Source organism: Pelodiscus sinensis, chromosome 5 (genome assembly GCF_049634645.1).
Source record: "Pelodiscus sinensis isolate JC-2024 chromosome 5, ASM4963464v1, whole genome shotgun sequence".
Lineage (NCBI taxonomy): Eukaryota > Metazoa > Chordata > Testudines > Trionychidae > Pelodiscus > Pelodiscus sinensis.
Window position 1 is genome coordinate 128,620,089 of NC_134715.1, and position 18,703 is coordinate 128,638,791.

General features: G+C 43.3%; 1 protein-coding gene across 8 annotated transcripts in view; it reads left to right on the plus strand.

Moving 5' to 3' along the window:
* Window positions 1-18,703, plus strand: part of PTPRA (protein tyrosine phosphatase receptor type A) — a 251,571-nt gene that overhangs the window by 184,410 nt on the left and 48,458 nt on the right. The gene's annotated exons all lie outside the window — the stretch shown is intronic.

Consider the following 18,703-nt stretch of genomic DNA (forward strand, 5'->3'; position numbering starts at 1 on the left):
AAGATCCAGGTTTTCAGAAGTACTCGGCCACCCCACAGCTCCCTGTGTGACTATTCTGATCAGATGTTTGAAAGTGTTTGCTTCCTAAGGTGTTTGGGCTACGTAGAAAATCTGGCACCCATGGATGTGATTTTTCTATTGAAAACATTTCTTCAGTTGCGGTAGCTAACCTCTCTTGAAAACCTCCATAGAGTTGAGTGAATAATTTCTAAGTAAGGGAGAACAATGAGTAGTCCTGTGGAACTTAGAAACTAACAAATATATATAAAAATCATGAGGTTTTGTGGGCAAACCCACTTCCTCAGATTCTCCCCTTCTTTTCTGCTTGGGAATTGCCTGTTAATCATGATTTCCCCTAATGTTTTCATTTTTTAAAAATGGCTTGCTGAATAATTCTAAGTTTTGTTCATGCCAGCAAATAATCCAAATTCCAGCTGTTTTGATTAGAATAAGTCACTTGGTTTAGTTCTTTTATGTGATTCATAGAATCATAGAATACTAGGACTGGAAGGGACCTCGAGAGGTCATCGAGTCCAGTCCCCTGCCCCCATGGCAGGACCAAATACTGTCTAGACCATCCCTGATAGACATTTATCTAACCTACTCTTAAATATCTCCAGAGATGGAGATTCCACAACATCCTTGGGCAATTTATTCCAGTGTTTGACTACCCTGACAGGAACTTTTTCCTAATGTCCAACCCTAAACCTCCCTTGTTGCAGTTTAAGCCCATAGCTTCTTGTTCTATCCTCAGAGGCCAAGATGAACAAATTTTCTCCCTCCTCCTTATCACACGCTTTTAGATACCTGAAAACGGCTATCATGTCCCCTCTCAATCTTCTCTTTTCTAAACTAAACAAACCCAATTTTTTCAGCCTTCCTTCATAGGTTATGTTCTCTAGACCTTTAATCATTTTTGTTGCTTTTCTCTGGACCCTCTCCAATTTCTCCACATCTTTCTTGAAATGCGGTGCCTAGAACTGGACACAGTACTCCAACTGAGGCCTAACCAGCGCAGAGTAGAGCAGAAGAATGACTTCTCGTGTCTTGCTCACAACACAACTGTATCCCAGAATCATGTTTGCTTTTTTTGCAACAGCATCACACTACTGACTCATATTCAGCTTGTTGTCCACTATAACCCCTAGATCCCTTTCTGCCATACTCCTTCCCAGACAGTTGCTTCCCATTCTGTATGTGTGAAACTGACTGTTCCTTCATAAGTGGAGCACTTTGCATTTGTCTTTATTAAACTTCATCCTGTTTACCTCAGACCATTTCTCCAATTTGTCCAGATCATTTTGAATTATGACACTATCCTCCATATTAGTCGCAACCCCTCCCAGCTTGGTATCGTCTGCAAACTTAATAAGTATACTCTCTATGCCAATATCTAAATCGTTGATGAAGATATTGAACAGAGCCTGTCCCAAAAACAGACCCCTGCGGAACCGCACTTGGTACACCTTTCCGGCAGGATTGTGAACCATTAATAACTACTCTCTGAGTACAGTTATCCAGCCAGTTATGCACCCACCTTATAGTAGCCCTATCTAAGTTGTATTTGCCTAGTTTATTGATAAGAATATCATGCGAGACCGTATCAAACACCTTACTAAAGTCTAGGTATGCCACATCCACCGCTTCTCCCTTATCCACAAGATTCGTTATCCTATCAAAGAAAGCTATCAGATTGGTTTGACATGATTTGTTCTTTACAAATCCATGCTGGCTGTACCCTATCATTTTGCCACCTTCTAAGTGTTTACAGATGAATTCCTTAATTACTTGCTCCATTATCTTCCCTGGCACAGAAGTTAAACTAACTGGTCTGTAGTTTCCTGGGTTGTTCTTATTTCCCTTTTTATAAATGGGCACTATATTTCCCCTTTTCCAGTCTTCTGGAATCTCTCTTGTCTCCCATGATTTTCCAAAGATGATAGCTAGAGGCTCAGATACCTCCTCTATCAGCACCTTGAGTATTCTAGGATGCATTTCATCAGGACCTGGTGACTTGCAGACTGTCAGCCGACGGTCAGGGCAGTGTGTGTGTGTATGCTTCTGAAAAAAGGTTTAACGTCTGTGTCTTTACTGCTAGGACCGGGGTCCCGTCGCAGAGGGTGGCCAGCAGGCTAACAGACGCCCCGTTATATAGAAAGAGCTTATTACACCTTAGATTTTAACTGCTAGAACACAGGGGTTCTTTCGCAGCGGGCAGCTTGGGAAGGGCTGGAAAGGTGCCCTAACGGATCTTGTCACCTGGGAGTGACACAGATCCAAACGCCCAAGCTCTCCTTATGTCTGTCCCTTTATGACCGGCTGAAGTTCTTTTAAATTGTGCTTGGTTCTGTTACAGCAACTGAAGGAGTCAGGTTAAAGCTTAAACAGTTACAGGTTTATTAAAAGACTTATAAAAGCATATGGTTACAATGGCTATTGCTCTATTTCTTAAATGCTAACAAATACAGATTTTAAAAATGGTTACAAAGAAAATAAAGATAGAAAATAGAAATAATGGTACCAAGTGACAGCTTAATCTTTAAAGAGCTCTAAGTCTATGTATATATATACTTAAACAAAGGACCACATCTAGGTACAATTTTTACCCCTTTCTGTGCCTCTCGACTCCAGCGTGTCAGGCCAGGGCCGGTCTCTCAATTCCTAGGAAAGACGAATACGAGGTGGGCGTCCCCTTGGAACCTCGGGAGATCAAACACCTAACCCGACCAGCAGATAGATGGTAGATTGACACTCAAAGAGAATGCGCTGCTGGACCTATCTTTATACCCCTGGGGGCCCGTATTCTCTTTCTTATCTAAGATGCCGAATTCTACTGGTCCGTTTTGTGGCGCCAGTTCTTACAAGCAAGTTTCAAGTTAATTTACACTTGCAAGAGAGATAACTAAATTGTGAGCACTAGACATTTTTTTACTGGGCGAGAGATTCCTCCCCCCGCGGATGGATGTGTGTTCGTATCAATATGGGTTAAGTCAAGGGCACTCCTTGGCAGCCTCTTGGTCAGCAATTGGCATATCTCTGTTTATAGCCATTCATGGTCACACAGCCTGGGCCTTCTGCTCTGTGTGCCCTGTATGCTCCAGGCAAGCAAAAATGGATGTTACAAGGGGGTTCCTGTCTGGCTACATTCCACCCCCTGATACGACACACCACATCCTAGGATACAAGATGGCGGTGATACCAGCACCTCTTGCCTACCTTGGGGGAATCTAGAAGTGCCCGATGGCCGGAATAGAAGGTTCAGGATCTAGGAATTGGCGAGGGTCCTTTCCTAGTGCTGTATATCGAATGTGCACAGAAAAGATAGCTGCATTAACTAGGCATTGCACAATACATAGAGCTATGCAGAAAATGATTACAAAAATTACAGTGGTTAGAGCAGTGGTTATAACAGAGTGTAAAAAAAGGAGTTAGGGAAAATCTCAGCTGTTGGGCTAACCAATTTAGCCATGAGATGTTTACATTCTTAGTTACAGCATGTCTTACCCCATACCATCCATTGCCACTTCCTTTGCCTCCCCCCAAAGTTATTTTGAGGATTGCGGTGGTCGCTGTTATCGAACTATACCGGTCTCCATTGGAAGATGTCACTCTTTTTCTATCAGTTGTTTTGGGCTGAGAGGGACAAACTCGATTCTCAGTCTAGTAGAGGAGTTAAGTAAGGTGTTCTGGTACAGCAGTAGCAGTTGGGATGAGGAAGAAGACCATGGCGAGTTGGAGTACCATGTCTTGCTTCAGCTTAGGTTTCTTTTTCTATAGTTCAGTCTATAACAACAGCGATTGCAAGCACTGCAACAGCAAGCGGTATATATACAAAAAGTTCATGATGGTTTCCCGGATCCACACCAGCGCTGGGAGGGATACATCCCACTGGAGCACTGTTCAGGGCCATTGCCTCAGTTTCCTGTAATAAAACAAAAAAGTTCGCTGGTCTTGGATACAATCCAAGCCTCAGTAATGGTTATTGGTGTTAGCCCAGCGTCTGCAGTGGTCTAGACTCCTTTTCCTTTGTAGGAGTGCAGTACGTAGGTTTGCATTCTTAAACTGGGGTGTTTGATTACTACAGTGTCTTCAGGTGCATATTTAGAATCTTTGAGTGGCACAGTGTGGCTAGGAGAGGTTCTCCCTGTAGGGAAGAAATCTCTTACTGATCGGACTGCCCGTAGGGGTCTGCCGATTGTTTAATCTTTGCACCACAGTATCTAATCTGTTTTCCTATTTGCCATCTGTGGGCCTTTGGGTCCTCATGGATTCTTTACTTCCCCACTCCCATGGGTAGGCACGGGGGAGATGGGGACTCACCACCATCAGGGCTGGGTGGTCAAAGCTATCTTATTCTTCAATACTGGCCTTCTAATTCTTTAATTTAGTTCCATTAATTAACAATCTAATCAGTCTCTGGTCTAAATATCTGGTTAGATCTAGTGAAGTGGACACAGAGCTGGACAGATCCTTCAAACTATCTAGGATCACTTGGTTGGCTTGGCTGGTGTGTAGGCCTTTACAGGCACTGGATATTACTGCATCTACCAGCCTGTATTCTATACAAACTTTAACTCAGAGGACTGTGTATTCTTTGTCCTCGTAGTGTTCATGTTGTTACAATAAACAAAATGATTCTGTGTGAATGAGGGGCGGCCTAAGGCCGTGTATTCTCATTGCCATTAGCGTGTATTTGTTTTATATATGTGACTTGAAGGAGGTTACGTTGACTAGAGTCACTGTTTCTTCTTATAGGACCAAGCATGGTTCACAGATGTTTAACTGATAACTCATGCAATTCTATAATTCTTGAGGCCTTTTAAGGCATCAGGCACCAGTGAGTAGCAGGGCAAGTAGCTGTTATTGCAATGGTGAGGTTACTAGTTTCCTCATTGTTGTGGGCATCTTTACTTAAATATGCTGATGTCTCACTTGCCTGTGTTGTTTCTTATAGATTTCTTATTATCTCTGGCGCTCTAGAGCTATTAAAGCAAAACTAATCTGGTGGGGGAGAGGGCTGGTACCCCACTCCCAGTTTTTCTGTTCACGTGATGCACTCCTTGTTTCTTTCCAGTTTCTTCTTTATTCACCTGTGGAGACATTGTTAACATTTTCCTAGCCTAAACAATTTCCAAACTATTATCCTTTCACTGAATTTTAAAGTTGCCAATTGATTGGGCCTAATTATTAATTTTGTTGGTTTAAATTAATGCTTCTGCTTTACTCAAATTATCTTTTCATTAAAACAATATCTTACACACAACAATATTTGCAATACGTATTACAATTAAGACACACAAGACAAACTTGGACAGAACACAAACTTATTGTGTCATGACACAGAACCATGGTTTTTTTTGTTGTTGTTGTTGTTTTTCTTCAGCTGGCACCAGCACTTTCTGATGATCTGAAAGACAAGAAAACATTTCTACCCCCGTCGGGGTGGTCCATTATAACTTAAAATACTGCCTAAGATCTGTTAGGGGAACTGGTTACAGCTAGTTCCTTACCACTTCCATGGGCGAGTGAGCTACAACTTTACGAGAACAAGAGCGCTTCATCGGTACTCGTGACCTTCTACTCCCTTGAATTACCTCTAGAGTTGCTAGCCCTCCCCAACGGTGGCATGCCTCAGTTTCCCTCTTGTACCACAGATCAGGCTTAATGTGTGAAGCTATAATGCTTCTCCTTAGCACAAGGTGTTGGTCAGTTACTGTTCCAGCAAGCAAAAAGCTTTTATTTTCTTGAAAAGAATCATATGTACAATGTTACAGGCTTACTTATGAGGGACAGTTGGTTTCAAACCTCGTCAGAACAGACAGGCAGTCTGCACCCACTTACAACCTTAGATCTGAGAGCAAGCTAAAAGTGTTATCAACTCAGCCTTGAACATAGACACAGTGAAGTTTCAGAGTTTGGATTCTTAAAACAATAACTTGGTTTTCTTAGAGAGCAAATTTAACATTAAAAGTTGAATGCCTAACGCAAGCACTAACTAATTTGTGCTTTGTCTGTTTGCAATTTTAAGCAAGAGGACATAATCTAAAACAAAATAAAACTAGTTCATTTGAAACCTACAAAATAAAGTTACAATATATAGAGCTCAGTCTTTTATGCAGTTAACTAATTAAGTTTCAGTAGAATCCTTAATTTTCCTTTGGGCTATTCCCGGTGGCAACTCCTTTCCTTCTAATATGGGCTTAATGATTGGGAGAGGAGTGTGAAGTGTTATGGCTTGAGCTTGGGTTAGCTCCTTTGTTTCTCTTAGTGCTGTGTAGGCTGCCAGAAGCACTTTTCATAAAGCGTGTAATTTAACTATGACCTCTGCCATAACTTCGAGCCAAACTGTATGGGGCGGCGGGGTACAGTTTCTCCTTCTTGCTATAAGGCATAGGACATCCTTGTGTTTCCTACAATAAGGTACAAATGAAATGGGGCATTCAGGTGAATCGGACCCATAGACTGATAAGTGCGTATCTTGTTATCAGCTGTCTCAGAGCTTCCTCATGGGGGGGGAGACTCATTCCCAGCGAGCATGCTTCCTGAGCAAATTATACGGGGAGTAGGTACAAATTAAGATTCCCCGTTTTTCCAGATCTTTAATTAGTTCAAAGACTAGAGCCATAGCTTCGGCTGGAATGCTGTACTGTTTTATCTTGGTTATAGTGGAAGGCGGGAGAGAGGGGGTTTGAACTAGCAAAGTTTTAAAGCCAGCTCCAAAAGCTCATTTTCTTCCATTAATTACTTTCTCCTTCCCCTCTCTAGCCTCAGGAGGAGCCGTTCCTGAAGGTGCTCCATGTCCTTATTTAGGGTTCGCACCCGGGTATCCAGGTTCTGGCATTGCTCCCAGAGTTCGTATCTCTCTCTCTGCACCTTTATCAGCTCTGTTTCTAAGTTCCAGTAGCTAGAGCAGGCTGCTTGCCACACACCCTTTAACAGCCAGATGCAAGCGCCTTTCCCTAACATCTCTTTATCCCACTTAGGGTTGCCCCATCCCTCTCGGGCAAACTCCTTTTCTATACAGCTAAAATCCAAGTCCAGCATGACAGGCTTCATGCTGCTGCATTTGAACCAATAGCACAATCCTGCCGACTACGCCAATTCTGTCAGCCGACGGTCAGGGCAGTGTGTGTGTGTATGCTTCCGAAAAAAGGTTTAACGTCCGTGTCTTTACTGCTAGGACCGGGGTCCCGTCGCAGAGGGTGGCCAGCAGGCTAACAGACGCCCCGTTATATAGAAAGAGCTTATTACACCTTAGATTTTAACTGCTAGAACACAGGGGTTCCTTCGCAGCGGGCAGCCTGGGAAGGGCTGGAAAGGTGCCCTAACGGATCTTGTCACCTGGGAGTGACACAGATCCAAACGCCCAAGCTCTCCTTATGTCTGTCCCTTTATGACCGGCTGAAGTTCTTTTAAATTGTGCTTGGTTCTGTTACAGCAACTGAAGGAGTCAGGTTAAAGCTTAAACAGTTACAGGTTTATTAAAAGACTTATAAAAGCATATGGTTACAATGGCTATTGCTCTATTTCTTAAATGCTAACAAATACAGATTTTAAAAATGGTTACAAAGAAAATAAAGATAGAAAATAGAAATAATGGTACCAAGTGACAGCTTAATCTTTAAAGAGCTCTAAGTCTATGTATATATATACTTAAACAAAGGACCACATCTAGGTACAATTTTTACCCCTTTCTGTGCCTCTCGACTCCAGCGTGTCAGGCCAGGGCCGGTCTCTCAATTCCTAGGAAAGACGAATACGAGGTGGGCGTCCCCTTGGAACCTCGGGAGATCAAACACCTAACCCGACCAGCAGATAGATGGTAGATTGACACTCAAAGAGAATGCGCTGCTGGACCTATCTTTATACCCCTGGGGGCCCGTATTCTCTTTCTTATCTAAGATGCCGAATTCTACTGGTCCGTTTTGTGGCGCCAGTTCTTACAAGCAAGTTTCAAGTTAATTTACACTTGCAAGAGAGATAACTAAATTGTGAGCACTAGACATTTTTTTACTGGGCGAGAGATTCCTCCCCCCGCGGATGGATGTGTGTTCGTATCAATATGGGTTAAGTCAAGGGCACTCCTTGGCAGCCTCTTGGTCAGCAATTGGCATATCTCTGTTTATAGCCATTCATGGTCACACAGCCTGGGCCTTCTGCTCTGTGTGCCCTGTATGCTCCAGGCAAGCAAAAATGGATGTTACAAGGGGGTTCCTGTCTGGCTACACAGACATCTAACTTTTCTAGGTGATTTTTAACTTGTTCTTTTTTTATTTCATCTTCTAAACCTACCCCCTTCCCACCAGCATTCACTGTGTTAGGCATTCCTTCAGACTTTCCGGTGAAGACCGAAACAAAGAAGTCATTAAGCATTTCTGCCATTTCCAAGTTTCCTGTTACTGTTTCTCCCTCCTCACTGACCAGTGGCCTACCCTGTCCTTGGTCTTCCTATTGCTTCTAATGTATTTATAAAAAAATACATTAGATTAGTTGACCTTAGCTTAGAGACTCAGGATTCCTGCTGGAACATTGGCAATTACAGATTAATTCAGAAATATAGGAATTGCTAGACCAATGGTCTCTCTCGTTTTGGTTTTCTAAACTTTGAAAATAGCTTTCTCCAGATATTTTAGCACTACATCGTATTCCAATTAACTTAGTTAGATTTGCAGTTCGCATGGTGATTTGTATGGTATAACTAGTTAAAGACTTCGTTTTTGCAAAAGTTCTTATCAATAAATCAGTTTGCTAGAATATTTTCAGAAAGTGAAAACAAAAGGGATATGGCCAAATGAATTCATTTTAAAATTTGGTTGTTCACCTATTGAAACTTTCTGCACAATTCCCATACCGCCTGTGTAACTTGTGTATTGTTCAGTGCCCTGTCACTCCTATGGATGCTGAAAGAAAAAATTACAAAAAATTGTTTTACTTTCCACCTCTGCTGCTATTTGTACTTTACTGTCGTGGACAATTAAACTAAGCCAGTCAATTTCACTTTTTGGTTCCTACGGATCAGCAAAGGGGTTAGCGTTTTCAGTAACACAAGGGGAATATTTAAACCAACACCCATATTTGTAGCATTGGGCTTTTTGTTTTACTTTACGTCTCATGAGAACACTTTATTCCCATTAGATACTACAAAACATTTTTATTTATTGAACCTAAATTTTTGTCATCTGTGAGGTTGCATTAGGGTACCTGAAAGCAGAATTTTTACCCTGTGAACCAGCTCTTCTGTTGCTGTAAATCACTCATCTGAAGAAAAGTCTCAGGGGCTTAGACATGTTAGTCTGTAACTTTAAAAATGAGTAATTTTGTAGCACCTTAGAGACTGACTAAAAATATATCTTGTATCGTGAGCTTTCGTGGGCAGAACCAACTTCTTCAGATGAAATGATCTTGAAAGCTTGTCTGAAGAAGTGGTTTTGTCCACAAAAGCTGATGGTACAAGATATATTGTTGTTAGTCACTAAGGTGCCACAGGACTATTCATTGTTTTTTAAAGTTGCAGACTAACATGTCTGCCATTCTGATGCTCCATTGAAGTTAGTTACATTGATGTACACCTGCTGCAGATCAGGCCTCATTTTTATTCTGATTTTATTTTTCTTTGTGTCTAAATATTCTAGATGTGGTGCCTGATCCTGCATTATATACTCATGCAGGAACTCCCATTGAACCGGATCTGATTTTTCTTATAGTGATGTGTACATTAAGTAACTTCATTGACTTCAGTGAATTTATGAAACTGTGAAACCTGACAGAGATTAATTGCTTGCTCATTGGCTGACTTCATCAGGACTGGTTGCTGCAGGATCAGACCTGTTATGAATAAAGAATCTTTGAAATTAAATTGGCATTTTCCTTTAACTCTAATGAGCATTGTGAGGAAACCTGACGAGTTTATAGGGAAGTGAAGACTTTGAGCAAATATAGTTTGTCTTCTTTTAAGTCAGGGAAAATGCCTACTGGGAGATATTTACATCTTTTTTCAGCTATCTAGTATCAGGGAAAGAGATATTGCTGGTATGCTTATAAAGAGAGTTATGGCAATATCTTTAATAACACTTCTAAACTTACCGCTCTTAACAAATTGCTAGTGAGATGTCTCTATTGCAAGCAAGATAAAAGAGCTTTCACTGAAAGTGAGTGAAAATGAATATGTTCTGTATTTTCCCATCTGTGATCATTAAACATTCAAGAGAAATATTAAGAGAATACAGTAAATGTTAAGAGAATAAATCACATGCTGGCTATATATTATTTAGGACTACTACATACAAAACAAATAACCCTTTCATTTTACTTACACACCCTTTGCATGTGTCTCTCTCTCTCTTTTTCCTATTTATATCTAGAGCAATGTCTTCATAAGTTATGTTCCTAGAAACCTGAAAGAATTTGGTTTCTCTGTTTTTCAGTCCTTAGATGGCTGTAGTTTGGATTTTCAAGAGCTTCTGTGAGATTCATTACTGCAGAACATAGGGAGAGTTGAGCCTGATGAACTATGCCAGGGAATTAATGCTTCATTGTTCTTTGGTTTCTTTAAATTTGGCATTTTCAGAATGAAAATATGTATATTGTCCCAGACCTTGTTATAGCATTGTCACTGCATTGCACACAACAGAGGCTTTCAGAACTTTCATCAGGACTAGACCCGGAACCTCCTCTTCCAAAAGCAGACGCCCCTGCTAGTTGAACTAGAGGAGTGTTTCTTAAATTTTTTAAGACCGAGGAACACCAAACAATTTTTTTTTTATTAGGAACACCAAGGATTTTTTTTGTTGAACAAAAAGAAAAAGGGCGGGGAGGAAGTAATTGAGGGGGAAAAAAAGGCACCTGCCTCTTTAAAGGTGGCCATTTTGAACTCTGTTGTTCTCCGCGGCACACTGGTGTTCCCCGGAACACAGTTTAAGAAACACTGAGCAGGAGGAAAATCTCCTTTAGCTGAAAGTAGTATAGGGGCTATCATACAAAATTTAGCAGTTCTGATTTCATCCAGCAGAGGATGTGGAAGGGAGCTCACTGTGTCATTTTTATACAGGTCACCTAGATTGATAGGTCAGAAATAACCATTATATTATCTTACAGGTTGACCTCCTGTATAACCCCAAACAAGTAATTTCTTCGTGTGTCTCCCAAATTGAGCCCAGAAATTTGAGTTTGATTAAACCATATCTTGTGGAAAGACATTCAGTCTTCATTTAAAGACACCGCCCCATGAAGAAGCCTTGTGCCCCTGGGTTTCCCCATCTGTAGACTGGAAATACTTTTCTATTGTATAAGGGTGTACTGATGCTTAAAAAATGCAAGGAAAGTGCTTTGAGGTCTTGGGATGAAAAGCTTCACAAAATTCCAAAATATTATTTTTCATAGATATTGCTGAATTGTATTAAAAATCATTCTTAATAACCCAGCAACTCGCAGGAGGCCCGTTGTACTAAGCAACCTCCAAATTTATCCCTGTCCCCTGGGGCTGACAATCTAAAATGATGAGCAGCATGTAAACATTTGAAGAAATACAGAATAACCAGTGTTGCCAGGTGTCCGGTATTGACCCGGGCAGTCCAGTATTTTTGCATCCAGTCCAGTAAAAAAAATTCAGAAAATACCGGACACCTAAAATGTCTGGTATTTTCTGATTTCCTCCCCTCCCCCGCCGCCCTTTCCCTCAGCCAGGAGGCGAAAATCCCAGGTGCTTATCTTTTTCTGCAGGGGAGCTGTCTGGCCTGGAGCAGGGAGACAAGATGGCAGACAGCCGCTGGCAGCCTGTTAGAGCCAAAAAGCCTCAAAAGCATTTCTTAAAGAGGCCACACTTTGGGAGGAGGGGGGTGTTTGGTTTGGTTTTTGTTTTTGTTTTCGTTTTTGGTTTTTTTGCTTAACAACTCTCCGGGTCCTTTTTTTCCTCAACAACTTTGGTCTCCCCCCTTTTTTTTCCTCAATAGAATTTTTTCCCCAGGTTTTTTTTAACCGGGGGGAAAGGGGAGGGTTTGGTATTTTTGGTTAAACCATCTGGCAACCCTAACAATAACAAATATAGAATCTTCTCGTATACGTTGATATTATTTGATTGTTGTGAGTATGAACCTAAGCCCCTCAGCTGTCTGCTCCTCACCTCTAGTTTCTTGTCGGTATCTCAGCAGAGGTGAGCATTGAGAGCTATGGAAAAGAAGGAACTTGTCCCTATGGGTCAGTTCAGGGTGGATGTTATGTACATACAGAGAGACATGGAGAGCAGTGCTTCATCCATTAGCCACACACCTGTCTCACTGTCGATTTGCTGGTCCAGTAAATACAGAGATTAGGTCTTAACCAAACTCCCAGATCCAAATGCTGTTGGGTATGGGGAAGTTCAGCTTCAGAACTAACTATGCAGCATACATCTACCGATATGTAAATCTTACTCTTCCGTGCAAGCACATGTGCTACAAGGTTTTGATAGAGCAGGAGAAAGGCAGATCACATCAGGAGAGCAGTCCAGGAAAGACCTAGGAACATCTGATAGAAATGTAGCCGTGTTAGTCTGGGGTAGTTGAAGCAAAATGCAGGACAATGTAGCACTTTAAAGACTAACAAGATGGTTTATTAGATGATGAGCTTTCGTGGGCCAGACCCACTTCCTCAGATCAAATAGTGGAAGAAAGTAGTCACAACCATATATACCAAAGGATACAATTAAAAAAATGAACAAATATGAAAAGGACAAATCACATTGCAGAACAGAAGGGGGATGCGGGGGGGTGGGAAGGGGGAGGAAGGAAGGTAAGTGTCTGTGAATTGCTGATATTAAAGGTAGGGAGGGTGGGATGTTTGTGAGTTAATGGTATTACAGGTGATAATTGGGGAAACTGTCTTGGTAATGGGTGAGAAAGTTCAAAGTCTTGTTAAGTCCTTGTTGGCAAGTGTCGAATTTTAACATCTGGCATGGAGTGAATGGAGAGATGAGGCTGGTTAACGGATGGAGGGAGGTAGTTGGAAGGTCATGTGGCTTGTGGTTGGAAAGAGAGTAATGTGTATGATGACTTATGGTGGGGATGTGAGAACAGGGAAGGAGATAGTCCCCTTCTAGAAGGAGTCAGTGTATTACTCTTTAGAACAGTGGTCCCCAGACTGTTTTACTGCTCGGAGAGCCACTGTCAGAGGCCAGGGCTGAGAGCAGGGTGTGGGACGCAATGAAAAACAGGGCTGTGGTCAGGGCTTGAGCTGAAGCCAGGAGCGGAGCTGAGCTGAGAGCAGAGCAAGCTCCATGGGGGACTGGCCAGGGCCTCGTCATGTACCTCTAGCGCAGGGGCAGGCAAGATATGGCCCATGGGCCGGATGCGGCCCACCAAGCCTTTTAACCGGGCCCGCAGCCTGTCCCTCTGGTACCCTCAAGCACGGAGCAGTTCTACACCACTCTTAAGTGGCTGGTTCTTCACACTGCATAATGTGGTGAGGGAGCAGGGGAGGCTTTATGTGCACAATCTTTCAGCTCCCATTGGCCAGAAACCAGCCAAGCTGGGAGATTGTGCTGGGAAGGGGGGCAGCATGTGAAGCATCCCTGCTCCCCCTCAGCCCACAGTGCAGGGGAGCCACGTTGGGCAGCCAGCTGCTTTGAGTGGTCTGGGGCTGTTGGCAGGCAGGGGAGCCTGTCTGAGGGTCCTCCTGTGCTGCTGGCCAGGAGCCACCTAGGTAAGCTGGCCAGAGCCTGCACCTGGCACCCTACCCCCTCCCACATTCCAAATCCCTGCCCCAGGTCACTACCCAAAGCCTCTGCACTCCCCTGCCCCAGGTCAGCACTCCCTCCCAGGTCCTGCATTCCCTTCTACTGCCCTCCCCCAGGCCAGAATCCTCTCCTGCACCCATACCCCAATCCCCTTCCCTGGGTCACAACCCCTTCCTTCACTCAAACACCCTCTCTGACCCCGCACCTTCTCCTTCACCTCCCTCTCCTACCCCGAGTGCCCTTCTGCACCCAACCTATGTCCCACACCTCCTCTATAGAAGAGTGCAGCCCTTGACCACGTAAATTAATGGGAGTACCATGTAGTGCTAAAATTATTGCCCATTCTTGCTCTAGGGGGCATGCTCCACAGTTTGGGGACCCCTGCCTTAGACCTTAAGGATGCTACTTGGGAGTATAGAAGCCACGTACAGAGAATATTATACTGATTATTGTCCTCTGCACCAAGGTTTTCCACAGCTGGGCAGAGTGCTTATGTAGTTGGTCTGGAACAGATTTCCGTCTCTTCTGATTGGTGTGTCTGCTATAAAATGTCAGCAGAGAGTCCAGAAAACACTGAATGCAAACCTGCTTAGTAGTGCACACACCCAAATGAAGCTTTGCATCAAATTACGCCCTTGTTTAATAGGCTGCTAATAACTTTTCTTTGTTAGCGTTCTATATTTTTTTTATAGATTCACTCATGATCAGACTAGGAATGTGAAAGTGGAACCAGGTATGTGGTTTACCAATGAGCCTGGGCTCATTGGTTAACCTTCATGGTTACATGCAGGCCCTAGGTACATGTGGGGATATGATTTAAAAGCTGGCTCCTGGGGAGCTGCCTCTCCCCCCCCCCCCCACCTGCACTTGGGAGGAGGGAGACAGAACACGCAAGAACTAGCTTACACATTTACTTAAATACATTTTAACATCCCTGGATCAGAGAGGGAATCCATATACGCTGAACACTAGATGCAGACTTTTTAGACGTGAAATAAGAGCATGATGACCTTAAAATCTCTTTCCTAGCACTATGGTTATTAATCAGTTATTTAATTAGCAATTAGTGAATTAAAACTAGTGAGCCAGATACAGCTGTGGAGATACTGTAATTCCTTAGAACCAGTGGACTTACCCCAGGAGTGAGTATGGCCTGCTCTTGCTAATGTAAACACTAGCTCCTCTTGTGCATTTGAAAGAACTATCAATATAAACCACCTCTAAAATTCCTTATTTGCAACACCTTGATTGGAAGAAGGATGAATTTCTGTTGAAGGCACTGGCCTGGAAAAATCTGGGTTCAATTCCTGACTCTGCCATAATGTCTCTGTGTGTGACCTTGGGCAAGTCACTTAATTTTTGAGTCTCACCACCTCATCTGTAAAATGGAGGTAATGATCTTTCCTTTCTCCTATCCTTTGTCTTGTCTGTTTAGACTGTATTCTCTTGGGGAGGAAACTATCTCTAACTAGTGCAGATGGGGATCTGCCACAATGATGCTCCAATATCACGTGACTCGTAATGCAAATAATAGCTAAATATGAAAGAAACTTGCAGATGTGAGATGCATTTTCCATAGTGGACTGTAAGCTTGCACCTGCAAAACATCATGAGTAAATCCTGCACATCCCTTGGAAATTTGGGAATTGTGAGTCAGCTATTCCCAACTGGGTGGATTTAACTGTGGCCTTGGCCTTATGTTGGCCCTCTGCCTTGGGGAGAATTTCACTCAGCTATGTGCATGTTTACTGTAATTGTTGCAGTCCTTGTAATAATGTCGGTAAATGATGCACACTGATTTGTGTGTGTGTGTGTGTGTATGCATGCCTTCGTTTTGCATTTACGAACCGCAAACACAAGTGCTGACAGGAGTCCAGCAGCTCATGTGAACATAGAGACCATGTTAGAGTAAGGGAGGGATGGAGCCAATAAAAATGACGTAACAACACAGCCTCAATGATTCTTGCTTTTTTTCCCCCCCCTTCCCTCTCCATGGGATTTCTTGACAGTGATGTGTTGCTGTTGACTTTGGCCTCTGTTGGCCTGTGCTGATTTCTAAAGTCAACATGGCCTTTTAAACTAAAATATCCAAACAGAACACACCTGGTTTATTTTCCCTATTCCCACACCCCACCCCACCACACTGTCTGTTGCTGGGTCAGGGTGTTGAAAAAGCAACAAGCACATAGCAGTGGGTGGAGTCTTTGAGCTCCTCACTTGGTGATTTACTTTTTCGCTGGGCTTGAAGAACAAACTCTTTTCAGTTTATATTGAGTTCTAGAGTTTTCTTTCCTCCAAATTTGGTTGTAAAGGAAATTGAAGGAACCAAATGAGAGTGGCAGCATGACCAGTTGACGACAGCATTTTAAGAAGTGTCATTAAGGCACAGTTTTGAAACTCAGGAGACTGGGTAGTCATTCTAGGGATGTCAACGAGTAGTTGACTAGACTATTAACTGATAAGCCTAGGCATTTCCCCCCTCCCTTGCTGCCTCTGATCCAGAGGCAGCAAGTGGGAAAAGCAGGAGCCGGTGCTGGGGGAAGCTGGCTTAAAAGCTGGTTCTCCCCTCGCACCAGCTCCAGGGTGCTACCTTCCCTTCCCTCCTGCATGCTGCAGTAGTGAGAGGCAGAGAGGGCTGCAGAGAAAGCTGCCATGAAGCAGCCTCTGTTTGCGGCAAGCTTGGGCCCACTGCAGACAGAGGCTGGTCCCCTTTTTAAACTGGCTCCCCATAACTGATAGAGGCAGCAGGATAAGGTGGCAGGGGGCTCCCCAGGAGTGGGACCAGAACACACTGGCTGCCAGCCCCGCCCTGGAAACTATTGAATAGTTGACTAACTTAAGAATTCATGAGGTTACACGACTATTCTGTTACCTGCTATTTAACATCCCTAGTCAGTTCATGGCTCTGCCACAGACTGTGTGTAAGACTTTTGACCAGTCATGAGGCCACCAGCGTGCTCATCTCCCTTGAAAACCTTCATCTCTGTAGGCTTCTCCTTCTGTAACAATCTTCAGTATTAGCCCCTTTTGTAAAATGGGAATAATAATCATTCCTTCCAGCTGTTGTCTGTCTTTTCTAATTACAACATGAATTTTTTGGGAGCAGGCACTGTTTCTTACTCTATGTACAGTTCCTAGCACTATCTAAGTTAAGTACATGACCCCATTTTCATCATAAATGAGGGCCTCGCTCTAAAGAGATTATATTGACTAACAACTCCCTCCAAATAGGCAAGTACTGCCCCCATTTTACAGATGGGGAACTGAGGTTCTAAGGAACTAAGTGATTTGCCCACAGACTCAACAGAAATCTGTGGCAGAGCAGAGAATTGACGTGTCTCCCTCCCCCCCCTCTCCAAGTCCCATGCTGTCCCTACTCAGTGTATCATCCTCATAATGGAGCCTATATTTCAGTTGTAACTTCTAGGTCCTGTCATAATGTAATACCTAATAATAGCACTGTATTTGGAGTGTTAACTGGATTCCACTGAAACCTACTTTCAGTTGTAGCTGAGTATTTTTTTTTGGTTTAGTTTGGTTTTTTTGGATGCAGGAATTTCCTTGTGTATATTTAAATGAGTCCAGTCCCAAAGGGTTAAACTCCTGTGTGGGTTTAGAAGGCATGCAAGAGAGGAGCCCGGCTCTCACAAGAGCCTTTGAGACCCACCAGAGCTGCAGAGATCAGCAAGGCCATAGGAGGGGATGTGTGACCAAGGGATATGTGAGATGTGAACTATGAGAGGTAAAGGAAGGGGAAGTGGGAAGGCTTCTATCTGAATAGTAAACTTTAAGCACTTAGCCTTTTGCTGGACCCCTCTGTCTGCCCCGATGCCCCATGGCTTGCACCCACCTTCTCCCCCCTGCACTATTCCTTGCTAACTCCCTTTCTCCTCCAGAGGTCCCCACGTTTTTTCAGTCACCTTTCAGTGTCTCATCAGTGCCCTTCCTCCTCCTGTCTTCATCTGAGTCTGTAGAGCACTCCATGTGTGCACTCCCACCCCACTCTTCCAACTCCCTCCCCTGGTTCATGTCCCTCCTTCATTATTGCCAACCCGATGCGTTCAAAACCCATACGATTGGTTTAAATGGTGTGTGTGTGTGTATATATAATATAATATATATGGTTTGTTTTCTTTGCCTTTTGGTTTCTGAGTCACACATTCAAACTTTTCTCTGTAATCATGAGGGCTAGACTTTTAATTTAACTTTTAAATGAAAACCAATGCTCAGGTAATCACTTGAGTCCTGGAGTCAAGACTTTGAGGAAAAAATAACCAGCTATTGAGAGACTTGCGATAAAATTGCAAAAAATCGACCACGCTGCCTTCTGTGCCATGCTCTTTCCCACATTCGTGCTTCTCCATGTTCCCTACTTTGAAGTCCAGGCCCTGGCCTGCTACCTGTCCCCTCCATCCCCACCCCATCTGGCTCCGTCTACCAGCTAAATGCAGTTTGTTCATAAACCTTTCTCTGCATGCACTTTAAAAGCCCCAACCCTCCCAAAACCACTAAATGGCTCTTTGCATCAGCGAAGCTAGTGAGTATTTGGCCTACCATTTTAGGGCTATGATATAATACCTCACTCTTGTATAGGGATTTACAAAGTATCATTCTCCCCATTTTACAAACTGGGACACGGGAGGGGAAGTGACTGGCCTAAGGTCATTCAGCCGGCCAGCGGGTGAGGTGGAAATAGAACCCAGGCCTCTTTAGTGCTCTGTCTGCTGGGCCACACTGTCAGAATAAACAACCTCTGCTTTTGCAAGCATAGACCAAAGGCTCTTTTTCAGAATACTCTAAATGGAAAAGTCCTACTCTGATAAACTTCCCGTAGGTACTGCCCCATGATGGGAAGCAGTGTGCAGAATTTCAGTAGAGTCAGTTTCTTTAGAGTGTATGTGAGAGCGTGAGTGTGTCCAGGAATGTATCATCTGATGCAGCTACTGCTAATGTCTATGGAATGACTTCTCTTGAGTTTAGTACGAGCACGATCTG